This window comes from Arvicanthis niloticus, chromosome 28, assembly GCF_011762505.2.
Source record: "Arvicanthis niloticus isolate mArvNil1 chromosome 28, mArvNil1.pat.X, whole genome shotgun sequence".
Lineage (NCBI taxonomy): Eukaryota > Metazoa > Chordata > Mammalia > Rodentia > Muridae > Arvicanthis > Arvicanthis niloticus.
In genome coordinates, this window is record NC_133436.1 from 12,577,015 (window position 1) to 12,599,356 (window position 22,342).

At 42.4% G+C, this 22,342-nt stretch overlaps 1 protein-coding gene across 3 annotated transcripts in view; it reads right to left on the reverse strand.

Annotated features, from left to right (window-relative positions):
* Positions 1-22,342, reverse strand: part of Tiam2 (TIAM Rac1 associated GEF 2) — a 204,525-nt gene that overhangs the window by 138,497 nt on the left and 43,686 nt on the right. The window lies entirely within an intron of this gene.

A 22,342-nucleotide genomic window follows, 5' to 3' on the forward strand; every position in this document is an offset into this window, starting at 1 on the left:
GACACAAGTGAGGTAGCCAGATATAGGTGATAAGTTGATCGATGCTAAGGCAGATAATAGGCAAGTAGAGGAGAAAAAGAAAGACCAGACAGGCATGGTGAGCCTAGGGTGAGCAAGCTCCTAACTACGCCAGAAGATGGACAGAGAGTGTACGACAACGTCTGTGGTCACACTGAGCTTCCTTCAAACAGAGAGAAGCAATCAAAACAGAGGGTGAAGTTAGGAACATACCCTAGAGAGACACACGCTGTGTAGACAGACAGATCCTCAGACAGACAGCGACAAGTGGCCACTTTGAAATAGAAGATCAGGAAAATGAATGGGTGAACCCAAGGTAGAGAGAAGATTCCCCCCAGGCAGAGAGAGAGTCTAGCCAGGACTCTAGTAAGGCCAGCATATCTCAAGGAATTATCATGGATTACAAAGTAGAACCCACATGTATGTCATGGAGGCATGTCAGAGGATCAGGGTTTTACTCTTGGCAAACAGGCAGTATCTAGTCCTCTCGGGTTACAGAGAGTAAAACCTATGATTGGCATGCTCCCCAGAAATGTACTCATGGCCTATTAATCATCACACCAGAAATGACTCCCCACACCCACCATGAAACAGCCTGTGGAGAGTGAGGAGGGAAGGGTGGGCTTGCCATTTTTTTTGTCTGTTTCTTTTTTTGTTTAGAACTGGGCTCCAGTTCCTGAGTGCAGCAGCCCTCCCACCTTGGATCCTGCATATTGAGAGACTTGACTTGGGTTAAGGCCTGATAAAAACCTCTGACACATATGATAATCAGAGAGGAATTTCCAAACTCTCGGAAACACATTCTAGATTGCAGAGCTTTTCCGATTTTGGAATAGTTGTATAGCTTTCACCAATATTTTCTGAATGCTAACAACGATACTCCAAAGGTTTCAGGTTCCGGATTTCTGAACTGTAGACTTAAAGGCCTTGCATGAGCATATTAGGTATTAAAGATGCATTGGAGACTCTCCATCTTTGACAGTACACTGGCCATGGAGTCTGGAGGCTGACTCTGCCATACAGACCCAGCTTCCATAAACTTCTGAGGTCAGCGTGTGTCTGGCCTCTAGTTTTCTCATCTGTAGGCTGGAAATACTATCCACTATTTTAAGTATTGGATGTAAGAAAGCATGGAAGTACTTGGTTAGGTGGTTAGAACAAACGAAATATTCAAAGCAGGAATGGGGTCAACAACCTTTCACTGGAAACAGTCACCACTGGCAGATACTTGATTATCCCAGTACATTCTATAGGGACAGGGCTAGATAGTGAGGTGCGTTCTCATGGAGATAACAGCTTTAACTTGAAGGGCCAGGACAGCTCAACTGGTATGGTCCTTATAAAAACATCCTAAGCTGAGTACAGTGGTTCATATCTGTAATCCTAACACTGGAAGACTGAGGTAGAAGGAATATTGAAAGGTCAAGCCCAGTCTGTCTACAGAATGAGATCTTTGAGATCTTGTCTCAAAACAAAAAAAAAAAAAAAAAAAAAAAACAAAAAAAAAAAAAAAAAAGAAAAAAGAAAAAAAAAATCAAAAACCCTTCAGGCTAGCAAATAAAGGTACTTGTTACCAGGCCCTATAACTTAAGTTCTATCCCCAGGAACCACACAGTGAAAAGACAGAACTGACCCCCATAGGTTGTCCTCTATGTCCTTGCACGCACGCACACACACACACACACACACACACACACACACTAAATAAATGTAAACACATATTTGGTTATTTATTTTGTTTGTTCATTTTAGATAGCCCTGGCTGGCCTGGAGCTTGATATGTAGACCATGCTAGCCTCAAAGTCACAGAGATCTTCCTGCCTCTGCTCCCAAAAGCTGAGATTAGAGGCATGTGTCACCTTGCCCAGTTTACACAAACACGAAACCCATCCATTCCTTTTACTCTACAGAAAATAATTTAAAACTACAAGAGATAGCTGAAATTGTCCAAAAAAAAAGACACAACATAAATGGCTCCAAGAAAACATTTAGTCATCTGGTCTACCAGTCAAGATGGCCTGCCACGTAGAATAAATCTAATATTGACAAAATAACACAATTCAAACTCAGGTGAATCAAACTCAGGTGAATCAAAGGTATGATGAGCTGATAATAGAAAATTGAATTGAACTTCTCTGGAGTGAATCCAAATAGAACATACTGAAGATCTTCAAAACCCCAGAATTATCCTATTTTACAAACAGCTTGACAGACAGCTGTTTTACTAACACAAACACTATGAAATACACAATTTGTCACAATCTACTTTGTCTAGTGACAATGGCATTGTGCCTCAGCATGTGATGTGACAATTAATGCTGTGTGCTTTTGTATGAACATAACAGGTTTTTTATTCCACATGTACTTATGCATACTTTGTGTTCCCTTGAAATGCCTCCCAGGAGAACCTGATTGCCCCTGAACAAGTGGCCCCTCTTCCATGAAGCCTTCCTCACATAACTACTTTCCCCTTATAAGGCTAATGCTCTGTAATCCACTTACCACTCCCATGTAGTCAACTGACTTGTGGTTATTTCCCCCCTTTTCTGTTTCCTACTTATTGGACTTTTAAAATGAATATTGTTCTTCCATAATTTCATATATGTACACTCCTTTTACCTATTTCCTGATTTTTTTTTTTTTTTACATAGTATCCCACAGATTTTTAATTAGAGTCATCTATGTGATTTTGGGTTTGGAAGCACCCATCCAAGCCTACTGGACTCCCCAATAGCTATACAATTGAACACCATGCTTCCTCCCCCCTTCTCCCAGAATCTCTCAGCTGTCAACAGATCAACAGTATGTGATGGGGCCACATGGGTCACTTCTCACCCCCATAGCTGACTGATGGAAGGGCCCACTGTTAACCCAGTGGCGGCATGCACAGCTACTGTGAGTTCATAGCTTCCGTGTCCACACCCTACTTAGAAGATAGTATTCTGAAACCTCTTTCCTGTCTTCCAGCTCGTAGGTTCTTCCTGACCCACCTTCTGCAGTCTTCTCTGACCCTCAAGGGAGTAGTATAAATGTCTAGACATATACATTTTTATTTCACTTGGTTGGTTTTTATTTAAGACAGGGTTTCATGCACCACAGGCTGGCCCTGAACTCACTATACAGCTAGGATCAACTTTGACTTTCTAGCTCCTCCCACATCCATCTCTCAAATGCTGAGATTACAGTTGTGTGCTGAGGGTTTCCCTTACTAGATTTTAACAGCTTTGAAAACGAAGAGCTCTTCTTTGTCTTCAGAGCGTCTATCTCAGTTGCTTATACATGGTGCTTAAAGCAATAAGCAATACATAGTTAAATAGAAAAACTTACCCATCAGATGACTAACAATTCAAACACAATTTTATCTCAAAACAGCCTGCTTCCCAGTGTATCATCACAACTAAAGTTAAAAAATGAGGGGAAGTTGTCATATACTTTTTCATTGTGGACTAAAATGAAGGGGGGAGGGGTGATCTTAGAGCACAGTGATACCAAGCCTGCACATCTCAGAGATAAAGAACAGACCAGTGAGTCCTCACACATGAACTGAACATCGGCTTGGTTCCAAGTGGTCCCCAAGAATCACCATCCTCTTCTCTGCCTTTCCTACTATCCCCAGTGTCATGTGAACAAATTGGCCCTCATCAAGTTGGAACAAGACCCTCCTTCAGCAAGTGGATGTTCTCTCTACAGTACAGGGGAAATTTGCAATGGATATGACAGCATCTTGGTTTTTGTTTGTTTGCTTTTTTTTTTTTTTTTGTTTTTTTTTTTTTTTGTTTTTTTTTTTGTTTGTTTGTTTTTCAAGACAGGGTTTCTCTGTATAGTCCTGGCTGTCCTGGAACTCACTCTGTAGACCAGGCCGGCCTCGAACTCAGAAATCCGCCTGTCTCTGCCTCCCAAGTGCTGGGATTAAAGGCGTGCGCCACCACCGCCCGGTCATGACAGCATCTTGTAACTACAGGTTTTAACACAGTCTCTGTCTATTAAGTCTATGGAATTCAAGGTGCCACCGCTTATTAGAAATAATCAGGTAATGTCTTACTTTGGGTCTTATTGCTGTGAAGAGACACCATGACCAAGGCAACTCTTATTTAAAAAAAAAAAAAAAAAAAAAAAAAACCATTCTGTTGGAGCTGGCTTATGGGTTCAGAGGTTTAGTCCATTATCAGCATGGTGAGAAGCTTGGCAGTGTCCAGGCAGACACGGTGCTGGAGGAGCAACTGACAGTTCCAAATCTTAATCTGAAGGCAGCAGAAGACTGTGTCCTACAATGGGCATAGCTTGAGTAGGAGACCTCAAATCCCACCTCCACAGTGATGCTCCAACAAGGCCACACCTCCTAATAGTGTCACTTCCTGTGGCAAGCATTCAAACACATGAGTCTATGAGGGCCATATCTATCAAACCACCACAGGTCACCAAGGATGGACTCTTCCCTTAGAATTCACAGCTCATAAGACCAGGAACTGAAAAGACCAGACAGATAACTGCTCAAGAGGACAGGATATAAGTCTGTGCCCTGAATGGAAACTTGGCAGCCTCAACACACTACTATCTAACAGGCAGATTCAGAGACACACTCCCTTAAGAGTTAATCCAAATGAGACTGTCATTTCCTGAACAAGAAAGTGTCCTCAGGAATGTTTTGTGTTTCAGAAATGACATAAAGCTAACTACAGAGGTCAACACAAAGGCTTCCCTTGGTCACTGGGACCTTTACCTATTGAGGGCTGCTGTTGCTAACCTGATACCACCAAATTGGACTGCTGATATATCCAGGATGTGCTTTCTAGTGGATCGAGCTGCCGCTGCCTGCTAACCTGTGAACTGAACTGCCCATTTCCAGACAACACAGACAGGAGTTGCTCCAAAGAACCTTTCTAAACAGGTCTACTTCCCCCCACCCCCACCCTCAGATCCTTTCTCTTCCACTACCTCTGGTGGGTGATGGGCTACAAAAGAGGTTAAAGCATTAGAGACCCATCATTAAAAATAAGGTTTGAAAAAATTAAAGTTACAATTGTGCTTTTCACTGAGACAAAGGGTGTGCTTATCCCTGTACCTGTACACTGGCACCACATTTGAGCACGGTCATTAATCAGGGTTCCTTACACCCTTTTCAATGTGAAAACAGGGCAGTCCTGGAGTCCCAGAGTGGCCTGCTTGGCTCCATGACATCACTCCCATTTAATACAGATATGTCCTATATTTTTCTTGAGAGTTTTTTTTTTTTTTTTTTGAGATGAAAAGTTGTTAGCTTTTTATTTTAAACAGTACTTAAAATTCTATTCTCACATTCTTGCTAGAAGCTACCTCTGAACTGTACCATTGGCTACATCATGGCTCAGTAGATGAAGCACTATAACACAGGCATGAGGACAGGCATTCTGATCCTCTGCACCAAAGAACGCAAAAGCTGAGAAAGGGGATACCCTGGGTAAGCCAGTTATCAAGTTTAGCTAATCTGTGAGAGACCAGGCTTCAGTAAATAAAGTGGAGAGTAATAGAAGAAGACACATGTCATCAATCTCTAGCCTCCACACATGCAAGCACATGTGCATTCATACATATGCAAGCATATATACACACATGCACATGAGTCACACACATACTAAACAAATAAGTGTTATATTGAAAGACGAACGAAGTGATCCAACGCTCACTATCACGTGACCAGGTGTGGTACCCAAAGCACTCAGCTCAAATATCAACAGTGGTCAGTGAGAACCTTCTGAAGAAAACAGTATGCCCCACTGCCCTTAAAATACGTTCTCCTCACCCTATCTCAAGTAGGTAAAAGTACTTTCCTTCCTGGTCTTGAAGATTAAACTGAAGGCCTCATGAATGATAGCACATACTCTATCCCTGCATCTCTGACAAGCATTGCTCTCTGGAACTCACACCCCCTTCAAATTATACTCACTGTGTTCAGCACCATCTTGAAGAATATGCTAAAGTTCCTGGGTTTGCTTTCCCCCAGTGCTTCTCCACCTTCCTAATGCTGCAGCCCTATAATGCTGTACCTCATGTTGTGGTGACCCCACCACAACCATACAATTCTTTTCATTGATGCTTCATAACTGAAATTTTGCTACTGCTATGAATCGCAATGTGAATATTTTTGGAGATGGAGGTTTGCCAGAGGGGTTGGGACCCATAGGTTGAGAACCGCTGCTAACCTGTGAAGTGAACTGCCATGGCTCTAGCCTGGAATCATCAGCTCAGTAGCTTATCAATTCACGGGACTCAAGTGTTAGAAGTCAAACAATGCAGTTCATGGGATATTTTCCAGGCCTGGAAGTGAGAAACAAGACTCTGGTCTCCATTAACTCCCATCCTGTGACTCAGGATTGCTGTATCTGACTAAATCCATCCAAGATCACCACTCCCAGATAGGTGACTTAGCAAAACAGTCTCATGGCCCTTTAGAGCTTCAATAGACAATGATACAAGGTACTGGGAAGCCATTTCCAGGTACTAGGTAAGACTACATTATGGTAAACTGTATGGCTTCTGTGATCATCTTTTCTCTCCCTCTATCTTTATTATGTCTGTCTGTCTGTCTGTCTGTCTCCTTTGCCTCTCTTTATCTCTGCCTATCTATCTATCTATCTATCTATCTATCTATCTATCTATCTATCTATCTATCTATCATCTATCTCCTTTGCCTCTCTTTATCTCTGTCTGTCTCTGTCTATCTGTCTCTTTCTATCTCTCTGTCTCTCTCTCTCTCTCTCTCTCTCTCTCTCTCACCCACTCTCTGTATCTCTCTCTCTCTCTCTCTCTCTCTCTCTCTCTGTCTCTCTCACCATCACTAGCACACTGTTTCTAGACAAAGGACAAGGGCATCAGATTCTGAGCTCCACAAAGGAAAACCAAGCGGAGTCGCCCAATGAACTGTATGGTGTTGGAAAAGCTGCCATTCCTGACAGAGTTGACTCACTACAATGAATAGACCAAGTTTCCATCAAACCTCCTATCTATACACATACTGGCTGATTCCTACAGAGCAAGAAAGAAACCAATAGCCAGAGGCAGAATTAAGCTGCATTCATTTGGTCCACTGCATTTATTCCCTGGGTTGTGATCCTATCAGTTTCCATTTAGAGTAAACTAGTCTTCCCTGGGACTCCCACAAGGGTTCACGTATACAGAGACAAAATTCAAAGACCCAAAAGTTAGCACTTTGCAGTGTCAGTGGCTATACCTGGGACATTTGTTGGTTAAATTAAATCTAATTCAAGAAGTATGTTCTGAATAACTGTTCTCTTCAAGACACTATGCTAAGTGTCCAAGTGATGGTGACTTCCTCACAGTCCTACAGTCTGTAAAAAAGCCCATCAGTCATACCAAGCATCACCAAGATTACAGCCCGAGATGAGAGGCTGGGAAAATGGGAACTGGCCTTAGTCTTCAAGTAGACTCAAATATGAGAACTATAGCATTCTCAAAACAGAAATTACTCACATCAGCACCCATGGTGGCACAGGATAGACCGCTCTCCACTCGGGTCCTACAAGTGGATTTTTTTGTTTGTTTGTTTGTTTGTTTGGTCGGTTTTGGCTTTTTGAGGCAGGATTTCCTGTCTAATAGCTCTGGTTGTCCTAGCACTTGCCTCAGCCTTCCAAGTGCTGAGATTAAGGGCATGTGCCACCACTCACAGCTCTATGAGTGTTGTAAAACAGTTCTATATGATGGGTGTGCCCATGAACCCCCTGCATTTCCAGCACTCGGAAGACAGAGGCAGAGGCAGAGGGATTGCTGAATGTTGAGGACCAACCTAGGCTATATGGCAAGACCCTATCTCAAAAAAGGAAAACAACAAAATCATTCTACAAATTTTTTGACTCTCCTCCTGGGACAGAGTAGGGCTGTCCTCAACGCAACCATATTAGATTACAATAACTTGGTTCAAAACACCAGGAAAATTATTGCCTGGTTTTCTTGGGGTGCCTTGCCTTGAATCCTTGGGCCTTTGTATCTGACATCATCCTTGGTTTCCTTGATCTCTGTGCTTTCTAACGCATAGGAGAAGGTTCTTCTAAGAATCCTGTCTCACCCCTAGTTACGATAAAGTATGTTGAGTTTGCACTTGTGTCTAAAGTTTTGCTTTTGGTTGACTTATTGTCTCTGTGGATGACAGGTTTAAGTTTCTTCATTTGAGAACTACAAAGGTCACTTCCTAGTCACTTCTAAACAGACAATGGCATCAAGCACTTTTAGTTTCAGGGGAAGCTTCTGTCACATATAACACATGTCATATTTTACAGCAGTATGCCAGGCCTATGGGAGAGAGATGAGGCAGAAAACCACCTTGAAAGGGCACCACAGCCCAGAGCCAGAAGTCACCCATGCTGAGCAGAAGACTAAACACCTACCTATGCCTTCCTCGGTCCTCCTTTTTCTAGCGCTACCCACATTCAGAAGCATCCCAGCCATTGCTAACCCTAGTGCTTATCCAGAGGGGAAAGACAGGAAGAGAAAGGAGGAACCAGACTCACACGCAAATAAAACGGGAGTCTCATGTGGAGGTAAGTGGTCTGAAAATGTTCATAGCCCCTGCCATCCATCACAGTCTCTCACCTAGGTTAGCCCCACCGCCATCAGCTCTAAGCACTACAGCCTGAAAATACTATCTGTGACAGCTGGGGGAACTAAGAAGAGAATGCTATACATTCAGTCATTATAGAAACAGTGTGTGTGTGCGTGTGTGTATGTTTGTGTATGTATATAGTCATTTTCCTTGCCTCATTTTTATTTTAGGTTTTTGTTTGTTTGGTTTGGGCTTTTGTTGTTGTTGTTCTTTGTTTTTGTTTTTTTGGACCATTCTCATGTAACCAAAACTAGCCTTGAATTCCTGACCATGCGATGCTTTCACCTCCCAAGTGCTAGGATCATACCAGCACCTACCTTCCTTACCCGGTTTCAAGATTACTCTTTACAGTTGAAGCATGAGAAAGAAAAAAGCAAACACGGGACAACAAAGGAAAAATCAGAACAACTAACCAACTAGTGCAACTGTACAAAAGTCAGTTTAAGCAAGAAAAAAAAATATAAACAGAGCCTGACATACACCGATGAATCAGGTGTTTCTTTAACAAAAGTGAGGAATGAAAAAGAAATGGGAGGACCTGTTGACTCTAGCGTGAGAGAGGGGCGGTGGGGAGAGTGGTCAGTACGCCTGGGAGACGCTGCAGTCAGTTAAGTGCTCGCTGTGCAAGCATGAAGACCAGAACCCATGTAAAAAGTGGGGTTCGGTAGTCTGGGTCTGTAATCACTGAGCAAGAGGCAGTAGGGTCCCTGGGAGCTTGGGGGCCAGCCATTGTAGCCATGGTGGGCTTCAGGCTCAGTGAGAGACCATATCTCAGAAAATGACGTGGAAATCAATTGAGGAAGATGCTGGTATTGACCTCTAGGCTCCACATGCATGTGCACAGGCACACTGTTGTGCCTGCACACACATGAACACATGCTCACACATGCATATGCACGCACACACACATGCACACACATAAACACATGTGCTCACACACGTGCACATGCACACATACACACACACACACATGCACACACATACAAACATGTACACAAATCACTAAGTAAGAACAAGGAAGAGCCATGTGCATCACTCCAAAGGATGAACATCAGAAAGCCAAGGATAGAACAATCTACCAGCCATGTCTGCATCCGGAAGTGGGTTCAAATAAACAACTAAGTATGGTCACCAGAACCCATGCAAGCAGAGTCTGAGACTTGTCTACACAGCCATGAGATATGGTCCTCAGCAGATACTGCAGAATGACTGAGTCTTGGGGACCAACAAGCCACAGAGCAAGGATAGCTGGGACACATCTGCCTATGAGGTGGTTCCCAAAAATTAGTGGAACTTAGGGATGTGGAGCCTTGCTTTGTCTCCAAGCTTAGATGGTTGAGCCTGATCAGATGTGATCCCTACAGGACAACTTTCTATTCTTGTTTATCCTTTGCTTTGAATTAGGGTCTCACTACGCACAGCCCTGGGTGAACTACTCACATCTGCCTGCCTCTGCCTCTCAGGTGCTGGGAGATTAAAGACGCCACCAGGACAGTTTCTGTCACCCAAGACTGCTCATAACTTCTGCAGAGTTGCACAATACAAAAAACAAACAAACAAAAAAAAAAACAAACAGAAAAAAAAAAACCAAAAAACAAAACAGTGCTTTGATGTTTAGCACTGTTTATGGTGCTGTGATCCTTAATCCTCAAGGGCATCTAACTGGATTTGGACTCTCTTAGAAGACACACTATTGAGAACATTTCTAGAGAGGTTTAGTGAGAAAGCAAAGCCAGCCCCAAATATAGTATAGAAGGCACCATTTCTGTGGAATGGAATCCCCAGCTGAATTTAAAAAAAAAAAAAAAAAAGGATTGCAAAGAAGCCAGCTGAGCACCAGCCTTGGTCCTCAGCTGCCTCACACTGCAACTACTGTGACTTCTCTGTATCCTTTCAACCAGAAGCTCCAATGAACTTGTCTTTCCTTGAGCTGCTTTTTGTAAAGTGTCAACAATAAAAGTAACTCGTCACCTTGCAAAACACAGTGGAGAGAGTAAGTGAAGTGGCCCGTGGCTCCCTTCAATCTCATTAGCATAGGAATGAGTGAGCCACTGATGACACTGGTCTCCAGCATCTCAGGATTCCGGCACAATCTGGAAAGATTTAGCTCTGCATACATCAGTGGGTCATTCACAATTGGCCCTTGTAGATGATGGAAATATTTTACTCTCCCGAACTTTTCAAAGTGATTATATTTCCTTCCTGGAGACAGGGCACAAGCTGATGTTTCAAAGGTCAAATGAATACATCCTGACTGACCAGTGCCCTCAAGGAATGATGATTTCAGAGTCACAAGCTGCACTGAGAAAGTATGCACTGAGGCCCTGCAGGGGGCATGGAGGGGCGTTGGGGGGAACCTGTTCATCAAGAGACTGCTCATCCTCAAACTGCAGCTGCTGGCTGGTGCCATTCTCTGACCTGGCACAGGTTCATCCCAAGGCAAAACTGTAGGTCAAAATATGAATCCTCAGTTCAGATGCTATTTTTAAAAGATTTACTTTGTGTGCATAGGTCTGTGTGAGCATGTGTTTTTATGTATATGGGTGCGTGTGTATACACACAGAGCCCATAAGCAGATGTCAGATCTCTCAAGCAGAATGCCTGCTTTGTTAGTTGATGCTGAGACCCAGACACCAGTCCTTGAATAGCATTCACTGCCCCACCTGTTCAGCCATCGGGTGCTATTTTTATAGCAATACCTGATACTTGAGGATGCCATGCTACTATTTATTTATTTATTTATTTATTTCATGTATATGAGTACATTGTAAGCTGTCTTCAGACACACCAGAAAAGGGAAATCGGATCCCATTACAGATGGTTATAAGCTACTGCGTGGCCATCTCTCCAGCTGCTGAGCCAGCCATCTCTCCAGCCGGCCATGCTGCTTTCAATCAAACCTTTATCCAAAGGCAAACACTTAGGGAAATGAAAACTTCTGTTTCTACACTTGTCAGCAAAATGCATTGTGTCTCTAAAAGTAAATTATCTGTAAGTTATACACTGACTCCTCTCTTCACTGCCTTTCGTAAATATTTTCATTTCCTCCCATTAACAAAGCATTTGAGTAAGATAAAGTTGTACCAGCTCACTGAGAAGGTCTTGGTAGTACGGAGGCCAAATACTACAGAATCTGAGATAAAGTTTAAACAATGCTAATAAGAACTGAAGGCCACGAGGCAGATAATGTCTTCCCAGAAGGTGAGAGAAACAGTTGGCAGAAGGCTGAGCTGGTTTCAATTCATCAATTACCCCTGTAGAAAGGGGCACTTGCCATAGCTTCTGGGTTTCTTACTCTCCTATCATAGACAAAGCAAAATGTACCAAGAGGCAAACAGACATCAGGACCTATTTCAGAAACAGTGCCGGGAGAAGCCAAAGATTCATCACTTACCACACACAGGGTTTAGATTAGTAGGAGAGAAAAGGCAACCGAGGGAATTGATCAATGATACAAATAAGTGAGGTCACGCTTGGGACTGCTGTGAAAGAAGAATGCCAGAGTCCTTGTTTAAAAGAAAAATTCCACAAAATCCACTCTATCCACTAAAGCTACTGCTATTTCCACTAAATCTCTCTGAAATGGAGCTTTTAGCAGCCATTGCCACTTAGATCAGCATGTTCAACTAAAGAAAGAAAGAAATGGTTTGGCCCAGTTTAAAAGAAGAAAAAGAAGCATAAAATACATGTATAGAAAACACTAGCTTCTGTGAGGGGGCAAGCATCAGAGCTCTACCAGGGGTTTGGAGAACACCTGGAATCCATCTCCAAGGAGAAAAAGACAGATGCCACATTCACTAGTAAGAGCAGGCTGAGATGAAGAAAGATGCCTAAGAAGGATGCCCACTAGAGGCATAAACGCACAGAAGCACTACTGCTTTAGAAAGGGATTGCTCAGTGGTTAGAGCACTGGCTATTCTTCCAGTGGACCTGGGTTCAAGTCCCAGCACCCACCTGGCAGCTCACAATCTGTCTATAATTCCAGTATAGACACACATGCATGCAAACCATGAATGTGCATAAAAAAAAAAAATAAATCTTTTCCTAAAAAAGAAAAAAATAATAAATTTATTTGTCACTAAAGAAGGTACTAGCATGTTCTGAGGTTTTGTAGAAAATATAACTTCCTGCTGATCCAGGCCCAGTGTACAGTAAGACAAGGGAATAGTGAATCAATCAGCATAAATTACTGAGTAGCGATTGGGAAGAAAGAGATAATACCTTTCAAACAGTAGAGCAGATGGGAGGCAGGGACCTATCTACTCATGTTGTCTCAGGATTTTGTTCCTTTACGGTCAACTAATCCATCTTCGCTGTACATTACAAATTCCTGACCAAATGATTGATGCTCACTCCTCCTGGATGACCTGTATCTCCCCCAAACAACAGAAACAGGGTGTTCTCTCTCCTTTTAGTGATCTCAGCATGACATGACCAAGACACCTCCCCCATAGGTAGGTATCCATTCCTTGATTTCTCCTGAGCTTGCATAACTAAAACCTTAACTAGAAAGGGGCTGTAGATGGGACAATGACATGCACGCTGATTGGTGGTTTGGTTTTTTGGGTTTTTGTTGTTGTTGTTTGGGTTTTTTGTTTTGTTTTGTTTTGGTTTTTTTGACTATGAAATAGATTCCAGGGATGCAGCTGAGCGGTTTAAATTAAACCAGACCATCAGGTCCCTGAAGGAAAAAGCCTTACCTCTTTTGCCCCTTAAACTACCAGGAAACCTGTCCCCCCTTCCCCCCCCCCCATGATTCATGTTCTACTCCAAATATAGGTAGCCCTAGACATAGCAACAGATCCATATCTTAGGTTCTTTGATTTTTACAAGAAGTAAAGCACCCCCATACAACTGTTGGGTTCCATACTTCCTTTGCAGTATGCAGTAAGTCCCATGATGTCTTGAAAACCTTATTATGAATCAGGCTTTGGATTCTGTGTTTCTGTCCAAGAGTTGATTGGGGACATTTGTGGCAGCAAGGAAAGCTCATTGGCACCATTTTTGACTCTTGACATTTTCCGTTTCTGAAGAGTAACTGGGTTGTAGCTTTGCAGTCAGCTGAGGGTCACCTTCAATATCACCAGCTCCTCCATACTCTATCTGAAATGTCAAGCTGGCTGCAGGGTTCGACTCTCACATTATACTGTCTCCTCAGGCATGCTCCTGCCTCAAACATGCTCCTGCTTGATGTGTCCTCTCAGCACCCAGCCAGACTGTGCTCCTTACAAAAATATTCTCCCATTCTATACTAATCCCAGACTTTGAAATTTTTGTATCATGTTTCTCCACTGTATTTGATGTATGCTTGGCCTGTATGTATGTATGTGTGTATACAATACCTATGTAGGTTAGAACTGGACATCAGACCCCCCTTTAAGTTATAGATGGTTGTGAACCACCAGATGGGTACTGGGGAATCAAACCCAGGCTCTTTAGAAGGGTGGTCATCCCTCTTAACCACGGGTCCACTTCTCCAGCCTGCAACCATAGATTACATTGTATCAAAGCTTGTGTCAAATTCTGTTCTCGCCTCATTCAAAATTCCACCTCTTTCCCAGAGGCACCAGGCGCAGAGAGCAGAGGGACTGAGAAAGTGGTCCCACTCCCCCCAAAAGAAGGTGACTCAAAAGAACAAGAATGAAAGATTTTTTGAAGCATTCTTTATGCAACTTAAGTTCCAAAGTAAAGGCGCAAAGGGGCAACTGATCCAGTGTCTTCCCTCTCACAGCTAAACAGAACTTCACTGGTTACAGATAACCCTGCCGATGTGCACAGCTACAAAAGTATCCTGTGCTAATTAGACAGAGGATTTTCTTCTTACTTTACCCAACCCACCAGCCTTCACATCACACACTTATTCCCTTTCCTCTGAGACAGAACAGTCAGAGGGCCAGGGCCACATCCCCAGGCTTCTACCCACTGGCACTACCCTCTGTTCTGCTACCTGTTACAGAACCATGACTATCTTCATCCTTGAGTCCTTCATCCTTCATCCATGGGGACATGGCAGTGGTCCCCATCTCTCCCCATGGCAGAGGTAGCTCTGTGACAAGCCTCTGGGTCTCCACGCCTTCAAACAACTCTAACGACAGCAGATCAATCACATGTTAATAACTAAAAGCTTCCTGGTCCCTTAAGAACCTTGAGCAAGCACATAAGAAAAGCTCAAGTGATAATTTAAAAATTGGAAAAAGCTTCCCACTAATTTAATTAAATGAAATGACTGGTCCTGGAAGACCTATTGACACAGGCCTCTAATCTCAGTTTCTCAGAAGGAAGGACTTCAGGCTCAAAGCCAGCCTGGGCTACAAAGTGAAGTTTTAAAGTACGGACTGGGTCAGCTCTAGACCTTCTGGAGAGGTACTTAGCCAATCTGAAACAAGAGCCAGACCTAACAAACAGTAAGCAGTTCTTTAGAAAACCCTTCAACCTGTAAACTTTTAGTACAGACTTTAGACATAATACCAGTGTATAAATGGTAAGCAAAAAATCAGTTACAAATAAGAATTTGTGTGTGCACATGTACATACATGTGTGTGTGTACATGTGTATAGAGACAGTGGTCAGCTTTGGACATCATTCCTCAGAATCCATCTCCCTTGGTTACTTGGTTGGTTGGTTAGGGTTAGTTTGTTTGTGTTAAGACAGGCTTTCTCATTGGCCTGAATCTTACCAAGTAGTGAGGTTGGCTAGGGAGCAAGCCCAGGCAGAAGCAAATGTCACCAACCTCCATAGTGCCTCCTGTACTTGTGCAGCGAAGCAGTGAGTCCCTTGGTCCTAGTGACCAGTGCTAAGGAGGCACTTTGGGGACAGGGTTCTCACCTTTGTCCTTACCCAAAAGCTCTTAGTTCCCACCTCCTGCTCAAAGGGATTCTGTGGGGATTACTGATGCCTGTGAGACCTTTCATCTCAGTGGATGAAAGGCGCTAATGAAGGTTTGGAGAGAGAAGCAACTCCCACTCTGCCCTATGGGAAGGTTCCCAGCTCCCCTGAGGGTGTCTTCTGCAGGTAGCAAAATGTACTGTTTGAAGTGGAAACCACTGCAGACTTTTAATTAGGGGAAAGTGGGGTAGCTTGCTATTAAACAGGGACCAGAAGCTCTGCAATCCTCCTGTTCCTTAGCTGCCCTGGTGGGCATGACACTGAGGCCCATTTCCTGTGATGCAAATCTAGGCTCAGCACACAAAGCCACCGTGTGACATGGGGCTCACCTGAAGGGCAGTCAGAGTAAAGCAGGAAGTGACTCGAGGTCTTCTGGAGAAGTAGTTAGCCGACCCGAAACAAGAAAAGAAACAGGCATTATCTACAAACAGGCCATTCTTTAGGAAACCCTAAGACCTGCAGGTCTCCAGTACAAATGTTAGGTATAATACCAGTGTAGAAGTGGTATGCAAAATAAACTAACATAGTTCCTGGTCACAAATAAGGATTTCTATGTGTGCCTGTGTGCCCATGTGTGTATGTATATATGAGGGATGTAAGCATGGCTCTGGGGGAATCGAACCTGGCTCCCAGATAACCTGACTTGTCCTCTGTGCACCCAAATCAAGATGGCGGTTCTCCCCTCCAGCCTGGCATGAGAGATAGACACCCATCAATTACTGCAGACCTTCTACTTTCCCTCATCTTGCACATCAAGGCCGTCATTAAACCCTCTGGCTTCCACTTCCTAAGCCTCTCTTGTTTATATATGTAGAAATACTTTATTGCATGAATTACTTTATTCGGGAGTGGGTGTGGGTAGATGGATGGCATACATGCCACGGCGTGCGTATGGAGGTCAGAAGACAACTTACGGGAATCAGTTCTCTCCTGCCATGTGTGTTCGGAGCATCATCAACTCAGGCTGTCCGGCTTGGTGGCAAGCACTTTCACCCACTGAGCCATCTTGCTACCCTGCTTCCTGAGCGTGCTTCACTCTCTATCCATCCAAACTAACAGAGGCTGACTCCAGGGCTACTAGAGTATCTTCACACCTTTCCCTATCCACATCTCCCATGATAGCGTCAGAAGAAAATTCTAGAGCATCAATCAAATCCTATCTTGCTCCATTTTCAAACTTTTACTGTCTTTCATGTCTTTCTCTTTAAACTCCAAGTTTCTTCCACAACACAGACATCCACTAGGAACTCCAGTTCTTGCCCTTCAAACGTCTCTATACCTTCAATTCTCTGAAACCTTCCCCTCAACCTTGACATTGGAGCATGTCACCATTCAATCTCACAGCCAACAAGTGCTTCCTCTACAGCAGTGGTTCCCAACCTTCCTGACGCTGTGACCCTTTAATACAGTTCCTCATGCTGTGGTGACCCCCAACCATAAAATTATGTTCGTTGCTACTTCCTGACTGTAATTTTGCTACTGGGCTGGGTCTTGGTTCCTGAGACCAGCAGAAATATGTGTTTTCCAATGGTGACTATCCACAGTTTGAAAACTTCTGTTCTAAGATGTCCTTTGCAAATACATAAGGCAAAGACAGATTCTTCATGCAGAGCAATTGCTGCCACTGGAACTCAGAATAAGCTTTGCTCAACTCTTTAGCATAGCACACAGAGACTCTTGCTTCACACCTACTTGGGTATCCACCACTCCATCAATCTTTGTCATTAGTGTGGTTCTGTAACCAATGACTAAGCCAACAATGCCATTTCTGGAGTGTGGTAGTCAAAATCTGTATGATTCCTTTCTACATGGCTACTTTGGCTTCCATCTAATCTCCCAAAGCTCTTCAAATTCAAATTCTTCTGTCTCGATGACATCATCATAATCTTGCCTCAATGGGACCTGTTCACTTCCTTAACATATAAGCACACCTTTAGCAAATTTTTTTCAGATTTCTTTCTTTCACATGTGTGTTTTGCCTGAATGTATGTATATACACTGCACACGAGCATGCCTAGTACCCTCAGAGGTCAAAAGACAGCATTGGATCCCATAAAACTACAACTAGCTACAGGTGGTTGTGAGCTATGGTGCGGATGCTGGGAACCAAATTCAGGTCCTCTACAAGAACAAATAAGTGCTCTAACCACTGAGACACCTCTCCAGCCCTAAGCACACTAAGCTACTACTGAATCTATTTCTTATAAATTCATAGCCTCCAGGCCCCAGTAATAAATAATGGATGTCTCAGGCTGTCATCGGGATGACAGAGATGTTACTTTGAAAGGTTAAACAATCCATATACAGCAAGGTGTTTAAGGCCCTGAGACCACAGTCCTTTATTATTAACCAGGTTTATCTCATCAGAGATAAAGAAAATCCTGCAGAACTCTTAAATTCACAAAGACTATGCATGCCAGAAATAGTACAGACAACGGACTGAATACTGGAGGACTTGAAGGAAACAAATTAAATAAAACTTTAACTGAAAATGAATCATCTGTCCCGCTAGTACAAGATGGCAAAGCTTGTCGTGTAATTAAGGAATAGCATGGTAACATATCCCTCCAATATACTCACAGTGGCGCTTTTCCTTAAATAATACCAGAGGCTTCAGAGCTGAGTTAGATCTGATGGCAAAGGGTATCACCACCACCCCCATGTGTTTTTCTAACACAGTTGGGCTGCTAAGCAAAGTATTAATATGATATTGGGCATTTTCGCTGTGCAACAAAATCCCCGTGCTTACTGACATCAACTCTTCCTTACAACTTCACAACATAATTCCGTGTTTGCAATAGTTCTTATTTCTCTCGGTGTCTACCCTCTAACACATGCATGAGCTTACATCCCTCCAAGATTGTATGGGAATGCTCACTGCCTTGTAAAGTCTTTGAGAATTGTTTCTCTAAAGGTGCACCTTCCTTTCCTTTTACTCAGTGAGGCTCTGGTCAGTGTCTGATGGAGCGTGAATCAAACAGTGCAAACCCAACTTTGAAGTCACTAATGGCTGTGATGTCTAAGATACTAAGCAAACCGCTGAGCTCATTCACAGAATTTTCTAGAAAGACAAACAGAAGAGAGCTGAGATGACCTATTGCCTACGACTGTGCAGACTACAAGGCTTTAATGCATGAAGCACCAGCGAGGGATGGGGTGGCTGATGGTAAGACCAGTGTGAGAAGCTTACAGAGGAATGAGGCCTTGGAAGGGCAGGAACACAGAGTCAGAGCCAAACAGGAGGACAGAGACTTCCTGAAAATGGTTCAGATTTGCTGGCGATATTGGACTTTTCCCAGGGAAAGGAATGATACTCACGTGGATATTCTTTAAAGGGGAGGAAAAGTCCTGGGTACTCAGAGGTTGACTGTGAGGAACTAAGAGGGATACCACAAAAGACAGGGAATCCGAAGAGAAAGAAGAGGGCCTAGAGCTATGCAAGCAGAGACAGTACACGGTAACCCTTTGTGTAATGCAGAATATTATCGTCCTTTGTGCCACACAGGGTCTTTAGGTCCCAATGACTCTGGGATCTCTACAATGGCTATGGCCATACCATAAAACCCTGTATGTAATAATATCTTCTGACAACACTACAAATCCAGCAGATTGAATGACCTAAACAGGAATGTCAGCCAGCTAACTAAGCTTTACTTCAACATACAGCAACATAGCAAGACAGTATACAAAAAATCTTTTATTTATTTATTTATTTTTTTTGCCAAAGTTTTCAAGTTTATTGTAAAAATCCAGGTCTGTTTTCCAATTCTGAAATTAAAACTGGTTATAAAACACCAAGACAAAGGGAAAAATTAAGCCAAACTCCTGTTTGGACACAAAAAAAAAAACACACACAAGACACACCAGCAACACGACAGAAAACACTGCAGTCCATCTACAAAAGACTGCTCCCAAAAGTTTGTGTGCACACACACACACAATGTACACACATCCACATGCATATACATACACACACACACAATGTACACACATCCACATGCACATACATACACACACACACAATGTACACACATCCACATGCACATACACACACACACACACACACACACACACATGGTCTTAAGCAATCTGCCCTTGATGCAGACCCTCCCAGTTTCCAATAATAAACAGTAAAATTAAGAAAACAGAAATAATCAGGAACCTGAGAGAGATGAGACCTATGATGATGGGAAGGATTCAGAGTGGGGCTGGAATCTCAAACTTTAAGAATCTCCCACTCTAAAAGGTTTCAACACACAATGGAATAGCTTGCTACCCAAGGGTCCTACTGCCTGCCTACTCCTGCCCAGTGTCTCCAAACCAATCAGCAACCCCTCTCCTGTGCATTAACTCATTATTTTCATGCAGAGGGGAAAAAAAAAAAAAAAAAAAAAACCCAACCACTGTAAACCTCAGGAGGAGAAAAATATGCATTTGATCGCATCAAGAACATATTCATGGCTTTCACTCAAAACATCAAGGTCATAGGCTTTGCACAGCTTGGAGCTAAGTAAACATGAACAAAGAATACACTGGAAGTGCACTTATACAAAAATACAATGTTACTGATATCCGATTCTGGAGAAGGGAGAAAGAAAGGAGACAACCAGGATAGGAATGAGGGGGCAGGGTAGCAGGAGAGCAGGGAGGGAGGCCAGGTGAGACAGGACTCCAAACAGAAATAGCAACCAGACCCGGGGAAAAGTCTAAACAAATGACTTGTTTCTTTCCAGTCTGGATGAACACAAATTACTGGCCACACGGCCATGCAGCAGAATTATGTAACTTAGTTCCAATGCTCAAGTCCAATCCCCACCCTCTGCACCAAATTACTCAAAAGCCTCTGGCTCCATTGATAAACAGTTGGCTACAGTAATACTCCTGTCTCTCCCCCACTCCCTTCCCGAGTGAAACATGCTGCTGGGCTCCAGCTCACTCACACTGCACTTGGTTCTGGGCCAAACCAAAAGTTCCGGGGAATGCCAAATAGTCAAATTCCAGCCCCAGCACCATCCACAATTCATAATTGAGGCATAGGCAAGCCAGATCCATAAACCTAAATACATCAGGGTTTGTTTTTCAATGTTTCTCAGACTACACAGTTAAACTGTGCAGTTTTCAAAAGTGAAAACTAGACTCTTAGGCTTGCCTGAAGTTCAAATTTAACTCTTAAGTAGGAGACGTTACACTTTGTCTTAGGACTTACAGCCCTACCTATACACCTATCCTGGCAAAGGAAATCTTTTGGCTAACATTAAACTTGAAGAATAAAAAAAAAAAATCATTAAAAAAAGGTATAAAGTTGTCAATTATCAACAAAAACCTATCACTAAGACAACGAGCTACTTAATAGCTATTATTCAGACGATCTGACCACTTTTCAAAGCTTTAAGATACCAACTGATCTTAGGTGTACAGGGATCTATCCTCAGCCTCGAGCCCATCTGGATCCTCCTGGGATAATCAGGCAGAATTCCATGGACATCCCTGGCTATATTTATTCACCCATTCCTTCCTGCATCATGTCTATTTTATCCTGTGAATTCCTTTTATCCAAAGCTGTCCTTTAGCTCTACTGTCTTACATCAGAACATGTACCATTCAGTTTTTGCTCATTTGTACATCTATGTAGTATTCAGACCTTAAGTTAAATTGGATCGCTAACTTTACATGTGTGCATATTCATGTCAATCACTAATTTTACATGTGTGCATATTCATGTTGATCACTAACTTTACACGTGTGCATGTTTATGTCAGTCACTAACTTTACACGTGTGCATATTCATGTCAGTCACTAACTTTACACGTGTGCATATTCATGTAGATCACTAACTTTACATGTGTGCATATTCATGTCAGTCACTAACTTTACATGTGTGCATATTCATGTAGCTCACTAACTTTACATATGTACATATTCATATAGATCACTAACTTTACATGTATGCATAATCAATGCAGATCACTAACTTTACACGTGTGCATATTCATGTAGATCACTAACTTTACATGTATGCATATTCATGTAGATCACTAACTTTACATATGTGCATATTCATGTTGATCACTAACTTTACATATGTGCATATTCATGTTGATCACTAACTTTACATGTGTGCATATTCATGTTGATCACTAACTTTACATGTATGTATAATCAATGCAGATCACTAACTTTACATGTATGCATAATCAATGCAGATCACTAACTTTACATATGTGCATATTCATGTTGATCACTAACTTTACATGTGTGCATATTCATGTTGATCACTAACTTTACATATGTGCATATTCATGTAGATTACTAACTTTACATATGTGCATATTCATGTTGATCACTAACTTTACATGTATGTATAATCAATGCAGATCGCTAACTGTACATGTGTGCATATTCATGTCAATCACTAACTTTACATGTATGCATATTCATGTAGATCACTAACTTTACATATGTGCATATTCATGTAGATCACTAACTTTACATGTATGCATAATCAATGCAGATCACTAACTTTACATGTGTGCATATTCATGTTGATCACTAACTTTACATATGTGCATATTCATGTTGATCACTAACTTTACATGTATGTATAATCAATGCAGATCACTAACTTTACATGTATGTATAATCAATGCAGATCGCTAACTGTACATGTGTGCATATTCATGTCAATCACTAACTTTACATGTGTGCATATTCATGTCAATCACTAACTTTACATGTGTGCATATTCATGTAGATCACTAACTTTACATATGTGCATATTCATGTTGATCACTAACTTTACATATGTGCATGTTTATGTTGATCACTAACTTTACATGTGTGCATATT